Raw genomic sequence first — 6,000 nt, 5'->3', positions numbered from 1 at the left:
TATCCGGCCTGTATTTCAGGTTGGATAGACATTTGTAGCTAATGATGTCTAAGAAGATTCCTGTGTCAGTTAAGATGCGACCAACCAATTGGTTGGCCACATAGCATTCTATGACCACAGGGTCATCATGCGGCCGACGGACTTTGCCTCTGTCCTTTTCGGTAATGATGATTTCGGGGAAGACGGATGTGATGGCCGCCTGTCCCTCATTAACAGAATGGATCATCTTTCTCAGATGGTCCTTGTTTCCCTAGATTGTTGGACCACCACCGGCGAATTCGCCTGCTATTGTATAGGCGAGTTCCTCATCCTTTTCAAAGCTGATAGCAGGCTCAGGAGTCTTTTTGCTTGACTTCCCAGGATTTGATTTGGAAGCCACTTTGGACTTCACATAAGATTTCAGCGCTCCTTTTTTGGCCAGTCGGTCAAACTCCCTCTTGAGGCTGAAGCAATCATTGGTGTCATGGACGACATCCTCATGGTAGTGACAATGTTTGTTTTTATTCCGATTTTCAGCGCAACCTTTCATAGGAGTCGACTTCTTAAGAGTCAGCCGATCTTAATCTCCTGAAGATAAAGTAGTTGTCCTTGTGGAACTCGTACCTTGGAATGTACGGTTTCCACTCTTTCTTTTTCTTCTGGGCCAGCTGATTGGAGTTATGAACCGCCCAAATTTGTTTTTTCTTTTTGCTCTCTTCTGGTTTTAGAGACGGCTGAGTAGGCCGACTCTCTCTATCGGGTAGACTCTTAGAGTCCACTTCTTATTAGAGGAGTAGAGCTCGGTCACGTGTATATAAGTGTATGCCTCCATTAGGGATCCTTGGAGGGTGACGATTTTTTTTCGGACGAGTTCGAACTTGAAAGTCGACCCATACTTCAGACCTTTGAAAAAGTCTGTGAAAGCAACTTTGTCAGACAGTCCTTGTATCTGGATTCTCACCAGATGGAACCGCCTGACATATGAGCACAACCCTTCTCTATCTCCTTGCTGCACATGGCCTAAATCAAGGCTCGTTTTCTTTGCATGGATGTTCATAGAGAAGTTAGAAGCAAACAAGAATGCAAGCGTCTTGAAGCTGTTTATGCAACCAGCCGGCAGATTGCCAAACAACTATTGGGCTATGCCCTTCAGGGTGGTTGGGAAGCATCGACACTAGGCGGCATCATTCAATCCCTGTATGTACATGAGGTGAGTGTATGCCAAGAGGTGGTCTTTAGGGTTGGAAGTACCATCATAGGTTCCAATAATGACTTTTTAACCTTGGTCAGCTGTTTCCCCTAAGCTATTTCCCTGGAGAACGGAGAGGGCTACTCCCCAAGGTTTTGTAGCCGAAGCTGACAGTCCAAGGGCTGATAATTATATGTCGCCTGTCCTCTGAAGAAGGCAAGATAGATGTCTGGTAAATCAAGCGGCGTGTGTGGTGGATGTGCCATATACTATGCCGAATTTATTAGGTGAGGCCCCGACTCAATGAGGGGACCTCTTGAAGGGGTCCTCTGCCCGGAAGGAGAATTCCTGACCAAGGTGTTCTGAAAACTGTCATGATAAATCAACATTGAAGACGACTCCGACAGCTGTTGATTCCTTAGCTGGTCGATGTACAGACGATCATCAGAGAGCATCAGGAAATGTATGTTTGTTACCATCAGGCTGAACATGCCGGATGGATTTCCTTTTCACTATTTGAGAGATATGGAGTCTTGATATGTCGACCTGAGTTCGAGGCCCAACCTTCTCCAGATGAGGAGTCGGCTGTCGGTCTCAGACCAAATTTTGCTGCGCAGACTTGGAAAGCTTTGTGGCCGACTGCTCCTTTCTAGGGGCAGTCGTCTGCTTGTTTATTAGTCCTTTGATTTCACCTCTGAGGCTACTCATGAATTTCATGAGCTCATCACGAGTGACTAGGGCTGATCCTGCCGCCTAGGAGGCATAAGTCGCGTGTCTTGTGGGCTTACTATGTCTAGAGGGCCTGTTAGTACCTGCTTGGCTGGAATTGCGCTCCCGCCTGTCTTTCTGACGGAGGCGCTTAGAGATGAGTGATCTATTAGGGGCCACATAGGTTTCGACATCAGTGTCGTCACCTGAGTCATACTCCGTCTGGATATGTACTTCTTCCAGAGGCCGATTGGTCTCTGGATGCGACACATGATTGTCTTGAGAAGCCATCATAGAGGTACTCTCCCCAAAGACGGCGCCAAATGTTTCAGGGTTTTTTGAGTCCCTAAGGAGAGTTACAGCTCAAGACTAGATTAACAAGGACGCCTGAACCTGAAAAACAAACGGACCGCCGAATGGTCGGGGGTCCGCCTCGGAAGATTAAGTTAGCATAGGGTTCGGAGTAAAACATGCGTAAATTAAGTTATCTGCTCGAATTCCAAGCTCAGGTGGAGTCTGTTTCTTGAGAACGACAGCTCAGTATTAATTGCAATAATTAATGTTACCTTGTCCCCATAAATGAGGGGAATGTCCCTATTTATAGGGTCCTTGGAAAGTGTGCCCTCCCTAGGGTTTGATGACCTAGGGATTAGGGCACGCTGTTTGCGGCGCCCTCAAAGTTTTGGCCTTGAAGGCCGCCGTTTTAGAGACATTATCTGAGTGTTACGTGTCGCTAATCCTAATAGGCCATTTGGGTGTCTCTGTTCTCTCATTCGTCCACTTGGGATCATCAAATACCCCAAATCAGGGTTGTATCTGCCTTACACGTATTACCATCTGGAAGCTAGGTCCAAGGTGGCGCCCCTTCCATTGACACATGTCAGGCTCTGATTGGGCCACTTGACTGGGTATTATAAAATACTCTAAACAACATTGACGACAAATGACTCTTCATCTCCTCATTCCTCCCAAGAACGTCCTCATTAATCTTGACAGGGGAATAAACGCGTCGTCAATTGTCTATCCCTAGATCAAATACAATTTATACAACCTAAACAAACCTAATACGAGTATAAGGCAAGCATAGGGGTCGAACCACAGGGAACGAATAAACACCACCAAATTTTATCGACAATTAAGCTAGTTCGGAATAAGAGATAAATAAACTAAAGTATAAAGATGTTAAAACAAGAAATAAAACACTAAGAGAAATGGGTTAGGTATAGTATTCACTTGAACATAAACAAAGGTATAGAAATTGAATTAATTATGAACTAATCATGCACGAATATCGAAGTAAAGGATCTAATCTAGCCGCCTTCCGGGGTCAATTGGCTTCTCCTAACATAGCCACTATGTTTCCACATTAGAACCATATACTAGGAGGTGCTATTAAATAATGATCGATAGTAATGAACCTTAACTAAGTCAACTTCCACTCCTTGTTTGAAAAGATTCACTCCCAATAAACTAGCAACATGCATTTTTCAAGTAGATTAAAGATTATCAAACATATAAAGACTTTAATCACAAATAAATCAATTCCAAACCGTAGAACATGCTCAATATCCAATTACACCACAATCATCCGCTTAATGGGGGAATTACTAACTAATCATGATAATAACAAATCATAATCATAACAAGATAAATTAACAAATAATCAAGTATAAACATGATTAATAAGCAATAATAACAACTAAAACAATAATCAAAAGAAAGCAAATAAAATAGAGGAGAGAGAGTTAGAGATTCTCATTGATTGAATGTGAAAATCTACAAGCAAGATGATCAATATTCCTCTTCAATATCCAAGCTCAACACTGGTGAAACCCTCACTTTCTCTCTCTAAACTACTCTTTTCCTAAGCTAAACCTAGAGAGAAAAGCTCTCCTAAAAACTAATTAGCGAATAGAATAATTGTTAATTGTTCCCCCCTTCTAATTACCCCAAAAATGGGTATTTATACTAACTTAATAAAACTAAAAGAGAAATAGAAAAAAATAAAGAATAATAGAGAAAATAAAACAAAAGAAAGAAATAAGAAAAGGAAAGTAAATAAAATAAAACTAAAAGAAAATGAGATGAAATAAACACACAATTCTCCCCAAACCGTCAGACCCCGATCTTCATCAATCATCAACATCATCAATGGACATCATCATCACAAATCGAAGATCAATGGCAATCACAAAGCTTCAATTGTTTGTTCTCATTAATTATCACGTGAGAAGATCGTGATACTTTTCAAAACGAACCCAGAAGACCACGCTCGCGGAATACTAGGCCGCGCCCGTGGTGGTCCGAGCCGCGCCATCTCCTAGACATCTCCTCGGCATTTACCGAAAATTGGATAAGGGGTGAAAGGACTGGGTCGCACCCGCGTCTGGAGAAGACGTGCACGCGGCGGCCTAGGTAGCGGCAATTGCAAATTTGGGGAAATTGATTGCGGTGGCTACTGCACTGAGTTGCGGTGGTGCGTGAGGGTAGGTTGTTACTGTTCGAATTGGGTGGCTGAAATTATGTGACTGCAGTGGTTAGGTGCGTGGATTGGTGTAGATGGAGCAGCGACTGTTGATTGGTTTTGGTGGGCTGCTGTGTGTGGTACAATTTGTGGCTGATTGTGGGTTGGCTTGGAGTGCTGGTGGTGATGGGAGTGACAATGAAGCAGGGGAATTGGTGTTTTGTTGTGGTGAAGGATAAGGTGAATAGAGAGGGGGAGTGTGGTGAAGGAAAAGGGGCAGCAACAAATTGTAGGGCGGCTTTTTATGCCCTTATCTCAAACCCAAACTCACTCCATTTGATTATTGTAGCATATGCCTTAAACCTCGAACACACCTACAAACACGAGCAAGAATGAGGAGAGGATTAGGACAAAGAATAAAATAAAATGAATGTAAATAAAGTAAACTAAAATAAAGAAAATAAACTAAAACACTCCAAAATTACAAAAATAAAATATGAACATATATTAAAACTAATAAAATAAAGAAAATAAACTAAAACACTCCAAAATTACAAAAATAAACTAGAAACTTTTTTAAAGAGAAAACAAGAGAATAAAAGGAAAATACGAGAAAATAAACAAGAAAAAGAACCTAAACACTATCACTAAGAGTGACATAAATGCCAATCATCAAATTCCCCCAAGCTTAACCTATGCTCGTCCTCGAGCAAAGCTAAGGAAAAAGAGAACAAGATGGAATTATTGAAAGTGAAAGGAAAAAAATAAAAACAAAGAGAAAGAATGTACACTAACTCACTGTCGTAGAAATCACGGTCAATTTTAGCAACTAAAGACATGTCATTTTAAACCCCTAGATCGCCCTAGAGGACGAGTGATGCTCTCGTGAGGGTTTCCTAAGAGCTTACCCCACAACTCTCGACAAAAACCAAGGCAAGGCAACAAAAGGGAAAAGAGAAGAAATATGAAAAGAGAAAACAAACACAAGCTCATATATGGACAAGAGAAAGGGACAAGTACTAATGAATGCAAACCTTTCTAATTGGACAAATGTATGCAAGTTCCAAGATTTCAATGGTTGATTGAAACATAACACAAGCTAAGCATAGAGAACTACTTAGGACTCAATCCACCCTAGCCCCAACCAATTGGGCCACGTTCTCTCTACTAGCTTTAAATCAACCCTTAAGCTAGCTTCTCAAGATTCCATGAAGGAACCGGAAAAAGATAAAGAAATGAAAACTTTTGCGAAGATAATGCTGACATCTCAACTATGCATACTATTTCCATAGGTTTGAAGTCCATCTCCCTCCACCGTTCTTTTTATTGGTTCCAACGTAAGGCTAAGGGTTAAGGCGGGGTAAAAATTTGAAATTTGGTGAAATTCTCTAAGTGAAGCAAAAAGTGCGACCGACACTCAAAAACAACTTAATAAGTCACTAAATATCAAGCAAAAATACCAATAATTCCATTCCCCTAAGATTATTCAACATCAACATATAAAATATACAAAATGAAGGAATGATCCCCCCCAAGCTTGAACAAAGCATTGTCCCCAATGCTTAAACTAGGGTAGAAAACGAGACCATCAAAAATATTTTTATTATTTTTGTTTCTCATCCAATTTTTTTTCGTTTTTTTTATTTGTTGTCCTTGCCTT

Source organism: Chenopodium quinoa, unplaced genomic scaffold, assembly GCF_001683475.1.
Source record: "Chenopodium quinoa cultivar QQ74 unplaced genomic scaffold, ASM168347v1, whole genome shotgun sequence".
In the NCBI taxonomy this organism is placed as follows: domain Eukaryota; kingdom Viridiplantae; phylum Streptophyta; class Magnoliopsida; order Caryophyllales; family Amaranthaceae; genus Chenopodium; species Chenopodium quinoa.
The sequence above is the reverse complement of the archived record's forward strand: the minus strand, read 5'-3'. Positions refer to the sequence as shown.